This window comes from Anser anser, assembly GCF_964211835.1.
Source record: "Anser anser genome assembly, contig: HAP1_SCAFFOLD_265, whole genome shotgun sequence".
Lineage (NCBI taxonomy): Eukaryota > Metazoa > Chordata > Aves > Anseriformes > Anatidae > Anser > Anser anser.
Window position 1 is genome coordinate 70,951 of NW_028154167.1, and position 22,319 is coordinate 93,269.

Here is a 22,319-nt window from a genome sequence, read left to right on the forward strand (position 1 = left end):
TCAAGTAGAGATAGAGCGCTGACAGCGTTAAACTAGGATGCTACTTAGTGTCTTTGCTAACTATGGTGCATTGTGCCAATTAACTAAAGCAAGAAGCCTTGGGCCCCTTACCAAGGTCAGTCTCCTAATAAGAGAGTGAGCCTGTCTTAAGAAACTGGGAGAAACTGGTCCTGCAGATGGACAAGAGCCAAGGAGCAACTGAGTCTGTGCAAAGACAAGAGGTCAACTAGCGGTGACGAGGAAGAGTCATCAATCTTCATGCCCACGACCTCCCGTGCTGCCCAGCGCTGAATAAACATACCTACTTTACAATCTCACTGATTGTGGAGTCCCTTTTCCGCAAGTCACTAGCAGCGGTTTCTTCCGCAGAGGTTTTCCCAGAGCCGCTTCAAAGCTTCCCTCGCGGAGCTGGGGCGTCGCAGGGGGTCGTCAAAGCGCACACACACACACACACACACACACACACAGGCGTTGTTGTCCAAACAGAAAGTATTTACAACAAATTCGACAAGCGGTTTTCCTCTGCCAGCAGCAAATGCCTGAGGGCCCCTACAGCTTCACAAATCATAGCACAAAGAGCCTAAAGTTCCTCTAAAATTTAGGGAAATGATTCAAAATAGATCTGCTAGGGGAAAACGATCACTGGCGGCAGGGTACACAATACACGCGAGTCTCAGCTCTCCTCCGCAGGGTCAGTGCCCACGCCCAAGTGCGACGCTGATGGCACCCGAACATTTGCTGTAGCAGGCAGCAGAGCCAGCAGCTCAGGGGAGCAATTTTAAAAACCAGGAGGCACTTAAACCAACCCTTAATTGACCCAGTTACTGCAGGAGAGTCCCGACTACTCGCCCTGGAGTCCTACTGTCACCAGCAAAAAGCACCAACCAAAGCTTGGGGGAACTTTGGTACAGCACAAGAGAAGGGAGTGGGGGTAGCGTAGCCGTATCGCAGAGCTGCTGCTTTTCACACCATTTTATCATCCCTGATAATTGAAAGTAAGGCCGGGTGGGCTGACCCCACCACCACCACTCCTGGCAGCATGTTTGGTCCACAACGCTAGAATAATTATTTTGCTCCCTCCCGCCCCTACAGCTTCATCATCTGAAAAGATTACAGTCAAAACAATGGCATACACAAATAAAAGTCAAGAGTTGACATAGTAACTCCGGGATTTGGGTATCAACTGTCCGAGAAATCAGAACACTCAGGCTTCACAATGTGCCCAACATCGAGCTGTGCCAAGGGGGGGCGGAAGGAAGAAGCTTTCCGTTTAAGCCTTCAGAGCATCGCTCCATCACTACGTCAATTCACAGCCACCACAGCGTGCCGATGGACATCTTTCTGTGCCAAAAGAAACAAGTGCTTTGTCCTCTTGATATCAAAGGTAGCCACCTCTACTTACGGAACCATGCACAAGACCTTAACTCTGACCAGCAGGAAAACTTAGGACAACTGAGTGCAGATCCTGCCAATTTCTACCAGATCCAACTGTGCTTTAAGTCTCATTGCAAAGCCTCAGTTAGAAAAAGGATCACCTCGGGGTATCCAACAAGAAGAAGAGTTTTTTTTTGTTGTTGTTTTTTTTTTTTTTTTTTTTTTTTAATATACCATAGGACTATGCAGTTCAATCATCAATCATCTTGGAAAGCTCAAGGAGGAGGTCATCCTCATCCTTCCCTGGGTCCAAGTCGAGCTCGGCTTCCAGTATGCCGTCTGAGAGTTCCCAAAGTAGCATCTCTAAATCCTCGTCTACAGATACGGGCGCGTTGCCTGTGGAACTCAGCCGGCGTGTCCTTGCTTCTTCTAGCTGGGAAGAAGCTGAAGTCGAGCTCGAGAACTCCATTGGCTCCACGGATTCTGCCTGGCTTCCAAGATGTGCTTCAGGTCTTGGCAGAGCAAGGAAGAGAACAATCAGTATATGCCATTTCTTAACGGGAAATCCCTTTTCTGCAAACCGGCTCTTAAAACCGTAGCCAACCCCTCCTGCACTTCAGTCTTACCCAGGGATTGTTATTCAATTAACCCAGGGCTACATTTAGAGCCCAATATATTAGCAGGTACATTTTTCAGTTTGGGGGTTTCTCTGTGAAGCCAGAGCACCCGGAGTCTAGCAGAGATGGTTCAATTTTTGTAGCAAGGGGCACTTTGCCACCTTGCTTAATTTTCCTGTAAAAATGTTAAGAAGTCTCCATCTGCAAATATCTGTTTACTAAGTTAGTCATTTTTCCCACGGCACACTCAGCAGAGTTTGCTCCCCACTACAGGAAGCTGATCTGCAGCCATCACTTCCCTCTGCTCTCCCTGCACTCTTGTCACCTTGTATGTTTGTTCGGGTGGCATTCTTGAGGACCAAAAGGCAGAGGACACTACTCATCATTTATCACCTCACGAGGAAGTAGAAGAACTTCACCTCATCCTCATTTAGGTATTCAGACAGAGCAAGAAGTCACTGGAAAGCTGTACCGACTTGCAGCATTTAAAGAAAGTAAGTCTAATTAAGCATTCCTGCTAGCTGCTAGAAAGTCATTTCACGTGACTTATTTATCTTATAAGATAAATAAGTGACTTATCCTCTGATGGATTTGGGCTTTAATTATCTCAGAACCCTCCTTTTTTCCCCACCTGTGACAGAACTTATGTTTCACTGGGGATATACACCGATTGAGAAAAAGAACAAGTTGTGGTCATCACCTGTTTTGGGGATTTTCTTCAAGTCTGGTGGCTGGGACGTGCTCCAGCGTGGCTGGAACAGCCTAGAAAGCAGCAAAACAGTGTTTAGGACTCATGGGTAAAAGATTCCTTACTAGCTTTTTCCTCCATGCTGCTTCTCCTCTGGCATTGCGGAGCCTTAGCCAAAATACAAAACCAAGGTGCTCCTGAAGAAAGTTAATATTCACTTGGAGGTTACTAATGATCTTGTGTCTTTTAAGAACACAGCATTAATGGACAAAATCCTCCACACCAGAGAAATCACAGAATCACAGAGGACTAAGTAAATAGTGCCATTAATCTAATAAATATGGAAGGGTACTACAAGAATTCTGTAGGCAGCTACTGGATTTAAAAGGAAACAGAAGGCCTGTAGAACATTTGAGTTTTCCATCTTTTCTCCTAGAGGAGGGTATAAATTTTACAAGGGATCCATTTCTGCATTAGCCCCTGTCCTTACCATAGCTGCTTTTTTGGCTGGAGGTCCCATTGTGTCTGCATCGGAGGCAGTCCGTGGTTTCACAGCTGCTACAGCAGAGGGAAAACTGCCAGGTGCCTTACGTTTCAGTGCCTTCTTCTTGGGGGAAGCGACTTTCCCATCCCAAGGCTTCGCAAACATGTTAAAGTTGGCTAGAGTAAAAGGAAGAGAGAACTGATACAGTCTTGCTCTGCCTCATGAAAAATCCACGTTCTCTTCCTCATTTCCACGGCCCTTCTACACAGTTAACTGTATTTGGCCAGCAGAATTACACTGCCATTGCCTGGATTCTCAGCAATATCTTCCACATAGTAAACTCCGTCTACCAACAATCCATACAAAGGAACAAAGAAAGTGAATGGCTACAGTAAATCATAATCCAGGACGAGGGAAACTCAGACACAGAGCGATCCCAAGTGCAAGCAATACTCTAAGACGTTGTATGAAGTCTAGTAAGATTCACAAATGTTGACAGCTTTTGTATTTAAAGTCTTGCTCCCTCTAGGAAAGGAAAAGCAGCAGGTATAGTAAGACAAGAGAGTGTATGCAACTGTTGTACCAGCTTCCTCTCCCCTGCAGTGATGTCCCACAAAATTTATTAAGTTGTTCTACAAAATCCAAATTTGTAGAGTCATATTCTAGTCTCCCATTCCTGACCTAACGTCTGGCCGGCAGGAGAAGAAACGAAAGAAAGCTGGGTACTTGTTTTCTTTGTGTGTTTATTTCCTCGTGTCCCGTGAGACAGAGAGAAAGGCTACAATGTGCAGTGCATGCAGCCTTTAAGCCCTCCTTATCTCCCTCACACAATCTCATTTTACAAAGTTGATATAATCTTAACAACGAGGCCTTTGATCCTCTGTCATTTTTGACAGAAACTGGCCCCCCACATTAAGATGCTGATGCATGCTTTACAAACACATACACGTGTCAAGCTAAGCAACACATGCCAAAGAGGAAGGTGAACTTGAACTCAACACAGGGAGGACTTCATACCATAAACAGATGGCAGAAAAAAACAGAATACCAAAATTAGACTAAAAAGCCCCTCAATGTGTTAATTTTCTAGTGGGAAATACAGAATACCATCACGTAATTAACGAAAACAGACATGGTTGCACGTTCTGGCCCTTCTTTGCCTTTGAACTTTGTAGCCTTAAACTCTTTTATCCTCCGCATTGAAGGAAAAAGCAAAGCAGATCCTGAGCAAATGGAACTTGCTCAATATGGGAAGCACCTCACCGGGGCAGGTATTAAAGCATCTTATTACCTGATAGCTTTGTGTTCCATAACGATTTCTGCCCGGCTGGGGCAGGTCCAGGTTGTGCTGGGGGAGCTGGCACATTTCCTCCACTCTGCTGCATCCGCAGAGCTTTCTCGCGCTTTATTTCTTCCAGGGTTTTAACACGCACTTCTCCTTCTGGCTTGGCTTTACCTGCCGGCTCCTTCGACTGCACTTTGCTGGGCCCGGAAAGAGTGAGCACACTCTGCTTCTTGGGCTCACCCTCAATTTTTGCCCCTGCGCTGGGATCTTTGGTTTTACCATGCCATTCAGCCTGGGCTTTGGCTTGACTTTCTCGAAGAGCTCTCTCACGACGGATTTCCTCCAGTGTTTTCACATGGATCTCTCCCTTTGGCTTAGCAGCCTTCCCTGTCATCATCAAGAAATGAGAAGCACCAGCATTTAAAGAGAGTCCAACAATAGTTTAAGTCTCCAAAATTTGTCACAGCACTAAGGAAAACTAAGCCTGAGCGTTCCCAATAACCCATCTTAGGACAATAGCCTAACATTCTCCTCCTCCTCTGAGCCACTTGTTGTATTTTGAAGACCAGCCCTATCCAGAGAGAGTTGCTACACAGAAATGCTAGTTTACTTGATTACTTTTTCAGACTGCATTTCAAATTCCTGCTCCCGGCAGTGGCTCTATTCTAATTGTATATGATGGTTCACAGAAGCAGCTTAAAACCTTGACAAGGCACAAGCGGAAAATAAACACACACCTAGAGGCAGATTTCTGATAGTGGCTGTCAGAAGAGCTTCAGCACTCGAGCAAGAGGAACCAGTTCTTTGTTTTCATTTGAATTCCTTTTTAGGGCTGTATGAAAACGGTCTAAGTTCACGGAAAGGAAGAAGGAGAAAGTATATTTAATAGCCAGTTGTTACCTTTCGCAGTACTAGTCCGTTGAGAAGGTAATCCTAGTCTCTCCTTCACAGACTTGGGAACTTGAACTGCAAAACAGAAAAAGACCAAATTAGGGAGGCTGCATAAATGTCAACTTTGTGTTCACATTCGAAAACAAGGCAGGAAAGGTAACTTTGAATCCCGGTGATTAAGACCTCAGCCAACATGCAAAAAGAAACATCGCAGGAAAAGGACAAACAGAGAGCCTAAATACAAAACCCGTGAATCACATCCAGATGCCTGTTTAGTAGCTGTACCTCTCTTTGGTGCTTTGTCAGCATTTCCCGGAACCTCCACCTTCTTCCCCAGCCTTTCAGCAAGGCTGCGCTTCACGGGAAGGGCGCTTACATCAGCTTCAGACAGAGAAAACAAGGAATATTTTAAGAACATTTCTTTGCAGGAAGATTTGAGAACAGTCAACCACAAGCTTCTATTTTTCAAGCATATTTTCATAAAATTGCCTTTCAGCTGCTAAATGGTTTTTTTGCCATTTCTGCAGTCAACACAGATCTCCACTGCAACGCATTTTCCTCTCACACGTCAAAAATACTCTTCGATGCAGTCATATAGAGAAGGCGGCACCTAAATAACAGCTCATAAAAAGTTCTTACCCACGGAGGCTTTCCGTTTTCCTTGTTTCTCAGCAAGATCTAGTCGAACCACAGGTTCCTCCCCTAAAACAAAAGTAAAATTTTTCTATTTCATAGAGACCAGTAGCCAATAGAAATAGTATACTGTTAGCCCATGTCCAAAAAAACCCAGCAAGACACTGTTTTGACAGCTAAACCACACAAACTCATATTACAACTATAATTAACTTAGAAAAAGTATCCATAGTCTCAGTGTTTGCCTCAAATTCCAGCTGAATGTAGTCGAGAATGAATCTGAGTCTGCTTGACAGCTATACTTTGTGCAGAACAGAGCTGCATAAGCAAGCAGAATATTATTAGGTACCAATGCTGAGAAATATTCCTTTCTAAGGTGAATGTCTATGAGTAAAAGTACTTCTTCACTTCTTTCCCTTTCAAAGGAATTTGCACAACTCTAAACAATATAATTTATACACAGACTCCTATCGCACTACTGTCCACACGTGCCACTGTCAGCCTCTTTAAAGCTTCAGAAATTGCTTCTTACATAGCACTGTCCTCTAGAGCTCTTTCTTCTCGTTACTCTCCTGTTTTTCAGTTATCCCCCTATTTGCATACTGACACATTTTTTTCTTTCTCCTGCTACTGCACTTAACCTGAGCACCAAAGCTTTCCAGTACAACCAGGGACTTTCAGCATAAAAGCATGTTTTGAACAGAAGGCGGCAGCACCAGGAGGCTAACAGGGGTGAATTGCCTTCCGTCTTGCTTAACCTTCCAGTTTAGGAGTAATGAAATCAAAACAAAAGCATTAATTATTACCTTCCTCTGTAGACAGTGTCACAGTTCTCACCACTGTCCGGACATTTTCCTTTTCCGGAGCAGGAAAAATCATAGAATCGACGGGAGGAAGAGAAGATCTTGAAGGACCTTCTGCTCAGAGCAAGCAAAACATAAGGAAGTTTACCAAACAGAAAAAACTATCACGAAGAACAAAAAACTGTAATTATTCATTACTGTCAAACATACAGTGACCAGAGCATGCAAATAAGAGAGGTGACTAATTTGCCTCTGGTTGCCCTTGGAATTCCCATCTAGAATACCAGCTGGCTGAGAATCAGGTTGCTCGATGCCCCCAGCTAAACATGGAAGTCTATCCCTCAAGCAGCTCCCAGCCACCATCACCTGCCATTCTGAAGCCAATCAAATTTCACTTCTTTGGCAAATAGTTGGATTCACCAAAGCATAGCCAGCTACCCGGTATTACTGGAAGAATTTTTTTTTGAAAGAAAAATCATCACACAGGATGAAGGTGAAGAGGGTAAGAAAGTAGGGAATATTAACTCACCACCGTGTCTCTTAGTTTTTTCCTTCATTTTCTGCAATTTGATTTCTTCAAGTGTTTTTATTCCAAAATTCAGACCGTCCTCTGAAAACAGAAAACAGTTAATGAGACTAAGGCTTAGAGGCACTCACTGAGGACCACAGATCCTCAGGCTTCTTAGTGCTCAGGAACTTTCAGAAGTATTTAGAATAAACCCTGTCAACACTCCTCACAAGTGAAACAACCATAGAATCAATGGCATTTTGCCCCTCCTTTCACCCTTCAGGGTAAAAACTGTAGTTTTAATTTTAATCCATTTACGTGATATTAGATCCCTCTATCGTTAGATATGGCTTTCAACAGTGGTTGCCAGGCTGCACGTGCAGCCATTTAAACTCCATGCTGTGACCCTGTTTTGTTCTCCAAAAGGAAAGAAAAGGAGTTCAACTTTCTGACCCAATGGGCACATGATGGTATCAGGGAGAAATGAGATCATGGAAATAACCGAGTCCATTCAGCACCCCTACATTCTGTTGTGTTTTTACGCCACATTGCTTTTGAGTTAATTGTCAAGTTCTCCTTCCGATTTATCCTACTACAGGTGCTGGAATACCTTGTTTAGCAGTAGTAGCACTGGCTTTCCGAGTGGAAATCATCCGTAATCCATTTTGGCCTTCCTCAGCTGGTTGCTGGACGGGAGTTTTAGTTTCTTCTCCTTCCGCAGAAAGCTGGTCTGAAGGGGAAAAATCTATTCAGTTATGCATAGGCCAGATTGTTCGTGATTATGTAGCTCATGCAATGACACTTCAGTCCATGGTTCCTATAAAAAAGCTTTTTTTTTTTTTTTTTTTTTTTAATACAGCTACACTGACCTGATGAACTCGTAAGTAGACTACCCTAGGACAAAACATCTAGGACTCTAGATTCTCTCTGCAGCTTTAACTACTACACAACATATTACTCTTCAGACAAAAAAAAAGGAATTTCCTTCCTAGTTTCACATAGAGCTTTACACAACAGACCAACTAAAGCCAAGAGGGGTTCTAAGCTTTCCTCCAACATTTCAGGTTCTGTTCACTGACTGCCAGACAAAGCCACCAGTGACCTGACCAGACTGCCTGCCCTATCGCTAGTCAGACCTCAGGTCATCTGTGATTTATACATTGATTTACAGCACAAATTCCTTCCAAGAACCAAAGACTTACACAATCATTTACAGCACAAATTCCTTCCAAGAACCAAACCATGCTCACCATCATCATCTTCATCATCATCTGCAGCATTGATTACAACTGGAGGGTGTGTAGGGCTTGGGACATTTTCCGAGTTTTCCACTTTCATCACCCGCCTTAGCTATGGAGAGGGATTGGACTGGACAGAAAGTTTGTTTTGCTGCAGTGACATCTGAGCCACTTTCAAATCATCGTCCGCGGACTCAGGCGGACTTGGCAGTGTAGCTAGAGGAAGAGGAGGATCATCAGTAATATGGCAGTTTAAAACTTTGACCACAATGCACGAAGATGGTAGCTAAGGCAGATAACCTGCACAGACAATGAATTCAGCATCTCCTTTTGCCCATCCCGCCACTGTTTACACCGTGAACAATGACTTGCCTTCAAACAACAACACATCTCCCTACCACCCAGCAGAGGACGAAACAACAGAAAGCAAACTGCAAGGCAAATATCACACAAAGCAGAGAGAAGCTGAGCATGAAAGCAGAAAACAAATACCAGCAGTACAGCAGCAGTACACTCGGTTTAGCTGACCACCTAGGACTGCAGACCTTTTCCTGCACTCACAAATGGACGGTTACCTGATGTCTCCTACACTATTGGCACCCACTAAGTAATATGCAAAATTAATTCTTCAATACTTAAAGAAAAAGGACCTAAACTCACTCTTGCTTGGTGGTAAGAAGACTCCATCGATGTAACGTCCTTTTGCGTGATGAAAAGCACAGTTGGCTTTCTGACAGCCTACTGGCTGCTTCTCCCAGTAGCAGGGAATCTCACCGCGCTTTTTCTGAAGACAGAAAGAAAGACAAGCTCGTGATAACATGCACCTAAGGTTTGCAAAGAGATGCACAGTTCCAGGTCACGACAGCGATAGGGCTGTCACAATACAGTGCTGAAACATCATTCCAAAGGTCAGTTTATCACGGAAGTATAGTATTTCCGGGCATATTCACAAAGTTTGCAGAAGCTGTAACCACTATGCACGTTTAGCCCTGTCATCATTCAGTTTGAGAAGACAGGCACTCTCAGACATCAGTTTAGGGTGGGTTAAACTAATACGCCTAGGATTATACTAGGATTATTCAGAGGGAAAAAGAACATCTTAAATTGCCTACGTTAACTCTATCCAGAACTACTTCTTGGAGACTTCGTTCTTCTGCACCTTTAACTTTCCCCACTGCTTCCTAGCCCAGGCAGCTAGAACAGCATTATCTGAAGGACTCCGGGACACAAGAGACCTGATAGATCATTATCAAGCCTGCTCTCAGGAGGCTAGTACAGCCTGTTTATTACCCCCCTGCTCCAGCAGGTTTTAGCAGTCTAGTTAGCGGTTATTCTGCATCTGTTGAGACAATACTGTCGGCGTCTAATAAAAGAAAATCTTGCTAAGACATACCTAAGGCATTGATTTTATTTCCCTCTCCTTCCTCCCACCCCCTCCCCTGCTAACAGAAACCAGTGTAATTCCAAAGCAAATGACTCTATCCTGCAAAAGCACAATCAGCACACCTACAGCACTGAAAAATGCTTTTGTTGATTTATTTTGAGAACACATCTTTAGGCACTCACGTCAATTTCCATGTGTCTGAATCGGCAGACATTCCTGAAACAACGACCCTCCTGCCACAGCGTGCAGACTGTCTCGTTCCCCAGAGCAGCTTCGCAGTGGCGGAAGGAACAGTTGTCTCCCTGTAACCAAAAGGAAACCAACAAGGAAAATATAGTACAGCCTCAAAAACGTCCATGCTACTGCCTCAGGTTGCTACGATTGAATTCAGAATCTATCTGGTTATCACGTTAACCAAAGACCAGTGTGCCTCCTCCTCCTACTCTACCCCTTCCTGAAAAAAATGAAAAAAAAAAAAAACCAAAAACAAAGCAAAGCAAAGCAAAAGAAACCCAGCCATACCTTGGTACAGGTAGAATAGAAATAGAAGTAGCAATCGTCTCCTTGTTTAGACATGCCGACAAGTTCTGATAACAAGCTCGGGTTCTCTCCACAGCGACTTCCTCTGCTCTTGGAGAGAGCTGTCTTCACCCTTGCTTGGGCTGAAAGTCTTCCACTGGCTTGTGATCAGTGAAATCTTCTTTTTAAAAGTAACCCTAAACAAAGTACCAACAAGTGAAAAATAATGAGTAACAAGCATTTTTCCAGCTTTCTTCTGTTCATCAAATTAGTCTCTTGAGGAGAGCAATGCCTTGAAATCAGCTGTTACGGGAACTAACACAATATTAAACTAAAGTTCTGTAAAGCTGCCAGGAGCTTTGTCAGCAAGTGTTCTCTTCCACGTCCTCAATAATATGCCTTGGAGCACACCTGGAAGCCTGAAAATGGAGTCACTTCTTCAAAAACCACCTGATCATACATGCAAGGCAATGATCAACTATGGCTACGAGTAACTTCTACAGAATGCAGTATGATGCGTTAAATAGCATGTTCCAGTCACTGTGGGTCTTCGAGTTCACCTACCTGGACAACCTCAGCAAAGTTATTGATCTTCAAAGACTTCCAGTTAACTTCTCCTGGAGGCCGAACCAACACTGAATCCGTGAATTAATGATAAAGGGGTAGGAAGAATTTGCCTCTCCACTTTGCCAAGGGAACCTCTCATCCACAATTCAAACGTAGGATGTGCTTTTAAACAGCTTATAACTAATGGAGGAAGCAAGTCCATCTGAACACTCTCTCAGACTGGAGACAGCCAGGGTTAGTTAGCTCTTCAAAAAATAAAAACCAAAAAAAAACCCCCACAAAACAAAACAAAAACAAAAAAAACCAGTGCCTTTAGAGATGAACTCGTGATTCAAAGTGGCTGCAAAAATGAGGATCCATCTTCCACAGCCAGACAATTTGACTTTTTTTTTTTTTTTTTTTATTCAAAATTCAGTATGTTCCAATCTCTGGTCTTCAAGATTTCTTCACCTATTAAGAAAACACTAAAACCTTTCCCCGTCTTTATTACCTGTACAGCAAAAAACACACCAGTGCATAGAAATACACAAATGTGCATACGCATACACACATATGTGTTTAGACACACACACGAGGAGTGAGTGATAGAAAGTTAGCGAGAGCGACAGTGGAAATCAGAAGTTTTGCCTTTTTGACACAGAGAGCGCGTAAAAACTCTCTCATTTTGAGGGAACTAGAAAAAAATGGAGGATCTACCAAATATTTTGATGAGTATGCCTTCGAGGCCAATGCTTTATACCATGAGTGATCTGGGGGCCAGCACACAAATATGCATACATATGTACATGCATACAGGATAAACATATCTATACACACAAGCGTGCACAGTATATGTTGTATGGTATCCATATGGAGAACAACTCGTAGCCCTGATCAGACACGTAGAGTTGCAATCAATTAACAGCAGGAAGACAGCAGATCAAGGATACAGCAAGCTTTGAGAGGCAGGGCAATGCTCACTTTGCCAGTGGCATGGCTGCATGATACCAAGAATTTTGAATTAGTTTGATTTTTTGGAAGCAATTTGTTTTCTTTCTGCGCTGTAGCAAATACCACAGGTTTGCCATCACGTGCTGTTCCCTAATCCATATATCCATCATCATCCATTGCTGCAAGATCATGAAAGGTTAGAAAAGATGACTAAGGTCCAATTTAACAGCCAATGATTTTTCAATGACCAGAGCTGCAACAGATTTTATTTAGCCACAAGCAGGTTTTTTTTTCTGATGTGAAGTCAGATATTTTGATTTTTTTTTAAGACACTAAATGTCATAAAACCTGCAACCAGACCAGATAAAGTTCAAATTAGAGTGATTCTGAATCCTTTCATTAAAATGCTGCACATTTCTGTGCAAATTATTTCTGACTCTTCTGGACAAAAGCGGATGAAATAGTTCTTACAAATTAATAATAAAAGGTTGGAACCTTTTACTCACACAAACACTAGTGAATTTTCCAGGAAGTATTATTTTGGCAGGGAATTTTCCCAAATCTAAAGTAAAGAGGGGAAAAGTTGGGTTCTCGTATTAGTTGTTGGTTTTGACTGCTTGACAAAGGGAATAAAAACAGTAGTTAAGTGCAAGGTTTCCTTCTCTTCTTTAGTATTGAGAGGAATCGTCACTTCCGACCTTTAGCACCTTCAGAAACACACTTAGTGCCATGCAGATTCCTCTGCATCTACTTCTAAAAATTACTGGTGCTCCTTAGCATGGAAGTTGGACTTGAAATCTTTTCCAGATTGAGCTCTTTTGAATGCCCAAGGAGCTCATCATTTTGCTTGTTGCCTTCCATTTTCCTGAACAGACCCAGAACGCTGTTCAGGGTATGAATGGATCTGGTCTAAGGAATGGGAAGAAAGCAAAAACCAAGGATACCTCACAGCCCTAAATGCCATAAAAAGCAGTCTCATTTTAAAAAAGATCTCCAAAGCTTTTTTTTTTTTTTTTAACTGACATCTGCCAATATGGCGATCCAAGTGCTGAACAGAAACCAACTGAACTAGCCCCTGAAAGCCTGAATAAAAATGAGTAACTCTGGTGCACTCAGCAGGTCTGTAATAGAAGTTGGCAAGAGTTTTAGATTTCTTTTTTCTCCAGGGTGCTAGTAAAGTTTTTGCGTTACGAGATTTTGAACTCTTTTTGTACAAAAGAATTACAGATGCACTACAGTCACGGTAGCTGGGGGTCTGGAAATACATGCCAACAAGTGTCATAAACTTTGCCTTTGCTGAAGGAAGATAACTAGTCCAAAGAAAACCTGTCTAGTTTGTTTTACAGGCTTGTCTTTCTCAGTATGGAACAAACTGACCTCCCTGGTCTAACTTTCCAGTTGGCTATTCTGCCTTTGTCCTGGAGAGAAGAGCAAGAAGGGAACAAAATATTTTTGCACTCCAAAAAATGCATTAGGGAAGGATTATCACACCTACCTAAGGGTAATTTCTTGTTTGTTTATAAAGCACAAAGTCTTTCTCTTGGACAGTCTCTGTTGCTGGCCTGTTTTGTGCCTTCCATTTATAATAAAGGTATTAAAGATGCTTACCCCGTTTTGGTGGTTTTTTTTTTTTTTTAGAACAGTGTAAGCAGACAGTCGGATGACAAGCAAGAAAGAACAGCATAAACTCCTTGTTGTGACCCTGCTTTTTAATCACCCAGCATCAGCCTGGCTGCAAAACAGTCTCCGCTGATTTACCTGCTTGTTAAAGCACCCCACAGGCTGCAAGTGTTGTGTGCTAGGTGTCAAACTATATTTAACGGTGCATAGGTAAACCATTCATCTTCCCATGGTCGAAGCACAGAACAGCCCCCTGCTAGCACAGCTCATCCTTGCTGTAACTGCTTTTAAACCTATTTGTTGGTAAGAAAAGAGCTCAGTACACCACCTTCACAGGGCAAAAATTCACATGGAAGAGCAGAAAAACCCAGAAGTGCTTCCTGAACTTCACGTTACCAACAGCACCATCGGATTTAGATCCTGGCCTGGCATCCAGGATGCACGGCCTGCAAGCACTGCTGCGATGTGGAAGTGCCAAGGCAGGTTTTTGGCCTGCCCTAAAACACTTTTTTTTTTTTTTTTTTACAAACAATACAAAGAGTGTGCCAGGTATGCTGTAATGCCCGTGTGCCAGGTCAATAGAGGATATCCAAACAACAGAGGCGCTTCTCCTAATTTCCCGCGTGAAAACACTTTCACAGCGTTCTTTTCACGAAGAAACCCCTCTCTATCTTCTCCAATGCTCCAGGACCTGCTGCAGCTGCAGCGGCTGCGCTGGTACAACCCGCATCTTTGACAAATCTTTTCAACAGTTCTGCTTTACCTCGGCACAGTTGAGGTCACTCCTCTTCCTCTTCCAGCTGAGGAAGCAGCTTGCGGGCTCTGCCACACGGTCGGTGCAGAAGCGAAAGCTGGGAACACAGCAGTCAAACTCTCACTGCTAACGAAGCCACCAGGGCAGAGGGCTGACACAGACCCGCCAGAGGCGAACCGTACCCGCTCTCCCTCCCGGCTGCGAGGCTCGCCGCAGCAGCCCCGACCCGAAGCGCTCACAGTGCTTTGCTTGGTGATGTCACCGATGAGTCAGAGTCCCCAGATGAGCATCTGCCTTGCCACTCTTTAATGTTGGTGTTGTTTTTTGGTTGGTTGTTTGCTTGCTTTTGAAACTTATGCAGGTTATGGTAAACCTTCAGGTAAACCACAGATCAATGGGGAAGAAGTCCCACACGAGGGAAGGCCGTGCTTTTCTTCCAGGCAATGGCGCATGCTTTAACATGCTGCATTTAACAAAGAAGCTCTCTCCATTTTGCGCAGTGGCAACAGGCACGACTGCAACACACGCACGTGTAGGCAGCACCTGCAGGTCCCAAACCCTTAACCAATTTTTAGATAGCACCAATTTTTTATGTAGTTGCTTTCCCTTCATCCATAACCCCTTTTTTCCTTTCTTTGTATCGGGTGGCTCTCCTCCATTGTTCTCTCTGTCATTTTCCTCCCCAGTGTCTGAGCAGGCACTGGGAATCGTTTCCAGAGGAAGGGTACTGCTGAAGCTACAACATTTACTCTCAGGGAAAAGAGAGTATGTGAAAGAATACATACTTCCTTTCTTTTTCCTTTTTTTTTTTTTTAAATCTCTGAAATCAACGCTGCGGCCTGGCAGCAAATAACTATGGGAGTAATGATGATTCCTCATCCTCACTGTAACGTTGTAGTTAATGTCATAAAGAAGCAATTTCCCCAGACAGTGGCCATTTGAGATGGGAAGGGGCAGTAAGAGGAAGTTTTCCTTAGACTAGCTCTTCCCCCAGAACACCTCGCCATCCAGCAACAAATTCAATTCACCTGCTCCGCCTGATCAGTCAAACGCGCGTCCGACTCCAGCACACGCCACAGCGGTGGTTCTGACGTGGTTTGAGAATCACCTATCCGCAGAATATCTCGGGTTTGTACACTCAAATAACGCAGTCTTTTCCAAATAAGGCCCAGAGCTCACACTCCGAGTGCAGCCTAACAACACCAGAGGGCCGGTAGGCTAAACATTCCCATCCTGGCAACAGGACTGACCCGGGCAACAGTAAGCATCCCTTCTGCACTTTCATCGTGAACATCAGCATAAGGAAACAGAGACCTCCTCGATCCAAGTTTGAACAAACCCAAGCGGGTTTGAACAACCCAAGCGGGTTGTTTTCAGCAAACTAACGGAGAAATTAAGGTGACAACCGCGTGCATCCAGAGTTAGTCAGATCCCGAAGGCAGTTCCTTTGGGAAACGCAGGAGCAGCGCGCCAGATGACGGCTACCTTACAGCGCACCCCTCAGAGGCACTGCTACGAAAGGAAGGCAGAAGGTTGGAACTCAAAATAACTCGCAAGGCGGGTTAAGGGGGAAGCTTTAATTTCCTGAGCAGAACCTCCCCCCTGAAGACAGCCCAGGGACTCTTTGCTTCCCCAGGGAGACGGCAGGGACAGGGCAGGGAGGTGGGATGGAGGGACACAGGGCCAGATGGACGGCCAGACGGCCGGATGGATGGACAGACGGCCAGACGGACGGCCAGACGGCCCAAAAGGCCTGAGCAAGGGCTGAGGAGCGGGAGGGAAGGGCAGGGCGAGGGGAAGGGCGGCCCTGGGCCTGACAGGGCACCTTGGGCCTAACCCCGGGCAGCAGCTCCCCGTCTCACAGGGCCCGCGGGGGGCTGCCTGTAACAGGAGATGCGGGCAGGTAAATTTTACAAGCACTGCATCACAAATACCCTGCAACACCTGAACTATTCACTGGGGCAGCCTCCTTCCTCACCTCCTGAAAGCTCCAGCTGGCAAACCAAGGACAAAATGAAAGGCAGATGTGGAGGACCTCGTAAGATACTGTTTTGTTCCCTACGTGCCCACTGCTGGTGACACGTAATGCCTCCTGTTCCCGAACGACATTGGCACGTTACATCTTTACTACATGCTGAAAGGAACTCAGCAACTTGAACACAACTTAGAATTACCCATCCCGGCAGCAGGCTGTCCAGCTGAAGCTGCTTTAGCCAATCAAGTGTGTCGTGCTGCCCCTCAAAGGTTTCTTCCTGGGAACGTCTGCTGTGACACTCCTGACGTATTACTTCTCGGAATGGCAGAACTGCGCTGGGTAGGCCCCACAGCAAGACTCGTATTTCTGTCCTTCCCTTTCAGGAAAGGATCTCCCACCTTGAATTTATTAATTTTCATGATGATGATACACAAATTGAAGTTTTGAAAAACTGAATGCTGATTAACAGATTTCTAGCACAGCCTGTGCATCAAAATTCATTTCTCTCCATTTAGGTAATCTTAGTTTCTGAGTTACAGTTACAGTCAAAATTTTTCTTCTTCGATTTTTTTCTTTTTCTTTTTTTTTTTTTTTTTGTGATCAGAAAAACGAGGGGACTGGCTGTCCCAAGTCAGCCGGGGAACTTCTCTTTGGTCGATGCATCAAGCAACTCAGCTCTCTTGGGGAAACTTAAATAGAAAAGACAGATCTCCAAACGGATAAAAAAAATAAATCAAATGGTAAAAACCCAACCGACACATCTGATACCCCAGCTTATTGAACAGCACAAGGGTTTAATCTACAGGCTCTGTCCAAAGCAGCAAGAAGTGACAGATTTAATCCAAACCAGTTGCCCGCTCTCACTCTCTGATCTGGAGACGTTATTGGACAAGCATGCGTAGCAGTAACACTTGTAAACACTGGGTTACTGCACCACAGCCCCAAATCCCTCACGGGCCCACTAAGATACTTTTACTGACTGATCCACAATAAGCACTCCCAAAAAGATTCTCAACAAGTTAAACCCTGTTTAGAAAGAATCTGAGGAACCTGTCACTGCAGCAACAAAGGGCTGCAATTGCATGCAAAATCTCCAACACCCTCCTTAGCACCCTGCTAGCTCAAGGACTGTGTGGGGCTTCCGTGCCCTGAACGAGTCCACCCTGGCCACGTAATGCAGATGTAATGGTCAAGAAAGCACATAGCGTTATCGAAACTTATCAGATCCACAGCAAAAAGAAAAGCCCACGCTTCTATATTTCTCCTCCTTCTCCATTCACAGAAGGAAGAGACTGAAAACAAGCAGATTTGTGGTTTACATTTACAGTTAATGTGAAAAATGGCTATTTGTGAAATACATCACGTATTGTTTCAAGCTACAAACAACTCGCTCCCACAAAGGAAGGACTTTTGACCTCAGCATGCAACCCCAGTTACAAATAACTTCCTATCTACCAGCGGGCCGCGTTCCCCTGGCACTCAGTCACTCCGCAGCACGGCAGCCACCTTTGTTCTAAGGATGGCAAATTCTACTTAGAAACGCTCTGTAGAAGAGTGATGCTGTCCCCTTTTAACACGATACGGCCTGCAGCACAGAGAAGGGAAAGAGGGGATTAGAGAGAGCCCAGAACCTGAGAATAATCTCGTGTTTTCAGAAAGTGTTTCGTGTGGTTGAGCAGGGTTTTGCCCATCATGCAGAGTGCAGGCCGCCTGGTATTACACGTTCCAAAGGCCAGAACTGGTCTCAGGCAGGGACAGATTCTCCTTCATTCAGCAAAATCAGCAGCTCAAAAATCATCAGGGACAGAGATGTAGCCAGGAATTGCTCACTGAACTTCAACAGCAAGGCTCGTCACACGGTTGATACCTCTCAGTGCTGCTACCTAGAAGGCTCACCCGGGCAGGTTTCAGACCGCGCGTCACTCGGGTTGCACAGACACACGACACACCCAGCTGTTTCCTTGATTTTGTCTTGGAGTGAATCTCCTCTGCGTCATCCAGCGCCAAATTCACGTACTCGTCAAAGCCCTAGAAATCGGCAACAGTGGCAATTAGTTCAGCAACAACACTAACCATCGTCAGCTTTGCTGAGCCAGGCTGGACAATGAAGACTAATTGTTAGAGAAGCACGATTTCTTTTTTCCCTTGGGCTAGTTTTTCTTGACAAGAAAAAATAGGATTGTGAATGAGGGAAAACAAACTAACGACGTAACGTGGGGTCGTGCTGACACTCACGATGATGCAGCCTTCTATCCGCACGTTCACTTGCTCAGCCACACCTGGATCCTCGAGCTCTGCAGAACGAAGGAGGAGAGTAAATTGGAACACAAACACCGCGAGCAGTTTTGTTCTCTCTCGTGTGTTCAGAAATACCCGCTAACCATAGCCGCTAGAGCTCCCAAACACTCCAAGGAGCAACTCTCAGGGGCAGTTTCAATTAACAGTCTGACATTTTAGAGTCTTATATGACTGGGTGAATACTACACGTTTGCTGAAGGACACGTTTCCAGTCACAAGGGAACACTCCTGCAAGCCCGGCTGCACGATGCCACTCCCGTTAACACGAGGGCGAAACGCCGGGCTGCGCAGCAGCTCCTTGTACCCACCAGCACGCCGCACAGCTCTCCATTCCCCACAAACCTGCCCCGAGCAACGGGTGGGAGCCGAAAACTCAGCGAGGGAGATCCCCGGACCCTCCCCGCTCCCCCCACCCCCCCCAAATCCCCATCCCCATCCCCTCCCCGTCCTCTCCCCGCGCTACTCACGCTCTGCAGGTAGCGGAAGATGAGGTTCCGGGGCGCTGCGTGAAGGGCTCAGCACGGGGACAAGAGCTCCAGGCCCGGGACAAGGCCTCAGGACAAGGCCTCAAACCCTGCAACGAGGCCCCAGGGCCCCGGGACAAGGCCTCAAGGCCCGGGCCGAGACCCCTGAGGCCGGGGCCGCCCCCCACCCACTCCCCCGTCGCTCCCCGGCCGCAGGAAGGCTACGATGGGCTGCACCATCACCTTCTGCACCTTCTGGTCCTGCCCGCGGTACGCCATGGCTGCCGCCGCCTCGCTGCTCCCGCCGCCCCTGCTGGGCCGCCTCCGGAAGCCCCTGAGGCCGGGCGGGAGCGCGCAAGGGACGCTGGGATGCTGGAGGAGCGTGGGGGGGCCGCTCTAGCAGGCCGGGAGGACCGCGTCTCTATGGTTGCAGGCAGGGGTCCCTGCGCCAGCTTTATTGGCGAGCAGCGAGGCTGGGGGGGGGGAGGGGGGCAAGACAGCCTTAAATAAAATACGAATATAAAAAGTGTTATAAATGGCTGAGTGCCAAATAGGATTACAATCAAAGTTTACAATTTATTAAATGCATAGAGGCAAGCAAGCAGCGCTGGGTGCGCCGGGAGTCTCTGCTCCCCCAGGACGCACACCTGTTACGTAAGGCGGCTGGTTTTGATGCTCCCAGGCTAATACATATTCATTACTACTTCGAGAAGAGGCAGGGTTATTAGAATTGGTTTCCGGAATCCGAAACCCCTCCCAGGGGCGCCTGCGTACCAGTCTCTGGTGGTCTCTCGGGGCTTGCTCGGGCTGAATGCTGGTTGTCTTCCTCTCAGGCTTTTGTCCTTCAATTGTCCTTCAGCTCCCCCTTCCTCCTCGTTTGGGAGCCTCTGCGCCGGATTTCAGAAACTCTAGCAACATCCCCTGCAGTAGTCAGCACTTTTCCCTAAAAACCTGTTGTGGTTTAACCCGGCTGGCAGCTGAACACCACACAGCCATTCGCTCACCCTCCCCCCTCCCTCTCTGGGATGGGGGAGAGAAACGGGAAAGTGAAGCCGGTGAGTTGAGATAAAGACAGTTTATTAAGACAGGAATATAATAATAACAATAATAATAATAATAGTGACAATGATAATAGTATTAACAATAATAATGTGTAAGAAAACAAGTGATGCACAATGGAATTGCTCACCACCCGCGGACCGATGCCCAGCCTATTCCCGAGCAGCCGGCCCCCCCACCCCGGCCAGCCACCCCTATATATTGTTTAGCATGACGTCAGATGGTATGGAATACCCCTTTGGCCAGTTTGGGTCAGCTGTCCTGGGTCTGTCCCCTCCCAGCTCCTGCTGCACCCCCAGCCTGCTCGCTGGCAGGACAGAGCGAGAAGCCGAAAAGTCCTTGGCCTGGTGTAAACACTGCTCTGCAACAATTAAAACATCAGCATGTTATCAGCGCTCTTCTCATCCTAATCCAAAACATAGCACCCTACCAGCTACTATGAGCTACTTAACTCTGTCCTAACTGGAACCAGGACAGATATCCACCCCTTATTCCATACCATTTATGTCATGCTCAGGTTACACTCTGTCCAATACATTCTAATTAATCACCATTTTCATCTATGATATATAGCAATCATGGTAGTGATGACATACATTATTATATAATAATTAACATACTACAATTCAACTCATAGGCTATTCTCACCCAGTATCAAATCCCCTTGAGGTACACACCGGACCTCCCCATTCTTTTGCATTACCCACCAAGTGCATCCAGGTCCCTGAGCAAAAGCAATTCCACGAATGGGTTTGCCTTTTCCTGAGGCAGGAGTAGCCCGGACTGTTTTACCCAGCATGTTTCTTACGTGCACTACAGGAACTTTATCCCCTTCTACAGTGCGTAACAGGTTTGATTGGGCAGGTCCAGCTCGGTTGGCAGATCCCCTGGTATTGACTAACCAGGTGGCCTTTGCCAAATGTGTATCCCAATTTTTGAATGTCCCAGCACCCATTGCTTTCAGCGTAGTCTTCAACAGTCCATTGTATCGTTCAACTTTTCCAGAGGGTGGTGCATGATAGGGGATGTGATACACCCACTCAATACCATGTTCTTTGGCCCAAGTGTCTATAAGGTTGTTTCGGAAATGAGTCCCGTTGTCTGACTCAATTCTCTCTGGGGTGCCATGTCGCCATAAGACTTGCTTTTCAAGGCCCAGGATAGTGTTCCGGGCGGTGGCATGGGGCACAGGATATGTTTCCAGCCATCCGGTGGTTGCTTCCACCATTGTAAGTACGTGGCGCTTGCCGTTGCGGGTTTGAGGGAGTGTGATGTAATCAATCTGCCAGGCCTCTCCATATTTATATTTCAGCCATCGTCCTCCATACCAAAGAGGTTTTGACCGTTTGGCTTGCTTGATTGCAGCACATGTTTCACAGTCATGAATAACCTGTGCTATAGTGTCCATGGTCAGGTCCACCCCTCGATCACGAGCCCATCTGTAGGTTGCATCTCTACCTTGATGGCCTGAGGTGTCATGGGCCCATCGGGCTATAAATAATTCACCTTTATGTTGCCAGTCCAGGTCCACCTGAGCCACTTCAATCTTAGCAGCCTGATCCACCTGCTGGTGGTTTTGATGTTCTTCAGTAGCCCGATTCTTGGGCACATGAGCATCTACATGGCATACCTTTACAACCAGGTTCTCTACCCGGGCAGCAATATCTTGCCACAATGCCGCAGCCCAGATGGGCTTGCCCCTGCGCTGCTAGTTGTTCTGCTTCCATTGCTGTAACCACCCCCACAGGGCATTTGCTACCATCCATGAATCAGTATAGAGATAGAGAACTGGCCACTTTTCTCGTTCAGCAATATCTAAAGCCAGCTGAATGGCTTTCACTTCTGCAAACTGACTCGATTCACCTTCTCCCTCAGCAGCTTCTGCAACTCGTCGTGTAGGACTCCATACAGCAGCTTTCCATCTCCGATGCTTTCCCACAATACGACAGGACCCGTCAGTGAACAAGGCATATGTCTTCTCATTTTCCGGTAGCTTGTTGTACAGTGGGGCTTCTTCAGCACGAACCACCTCCTCCTCTGATGATATCCCAAAGTATTTGCCTTCTGGCCAGTCCATAATCACCTCCAAGATTCCTGGGCGACTGGGGTTTCCTATTCGAGCCCGCTGAGTAATCAGTGCAACCCACTTGCTCCATGTAGCATCAGTTGCATGATGTGTAGAGGGGACCGTTCCTTTGAACATCCAGCCTAGTACCGGCAGTCGGGGT

The 22,319-nt window shown here is 45.9% G+C and overlaps 1 long non-coding RNA gene and 1 pseudogene across 2 annotated transcripts; both read right to left on the reverse strand.

The window, feature by feature from the left end:
• Positions 1-972: 972 nt before the first annotated feature.
• On the reverse strand, positions 973-21,203 carry LOC310890469 (zinc finger CCCH domain-containing protein 11A-like; annotated as a pseudogene). Its single transcript has 11 exons — positions 19,036-21,203; positions 18,506-18,564; positions 10,989-18,298; positions 10,428-10,621; positions 10,088-10,207; positions 9,182-9,305; positions 8,499-8,737; positions 4,441-4,890; positions 3,170-3,376; positions 2,692-2,753; positions 973-1,886 (listed from the first exon to the last, which is right to left on the reverse strand). The product of its transcript is annotated as a zinc finger CCCH domain-containing protein 11A-like (transcript).
• LOC310890468 lies at positions 5,516-7,623 on the reverse strand. Its single transcript, XR_014577255.1, has 3 exons — positions 6,779-7,623; positions 5,979-6,041; positions 5,516-5,720 (listed from the first exon to the last, which is right to left on the reverse strand). It is a non-coding gene; the product is annotated as an uncharacterized lncRNA (long non-coding RNA).
• Positions 21,204-22,319: the final 1,116 nt, after the last annotated feature.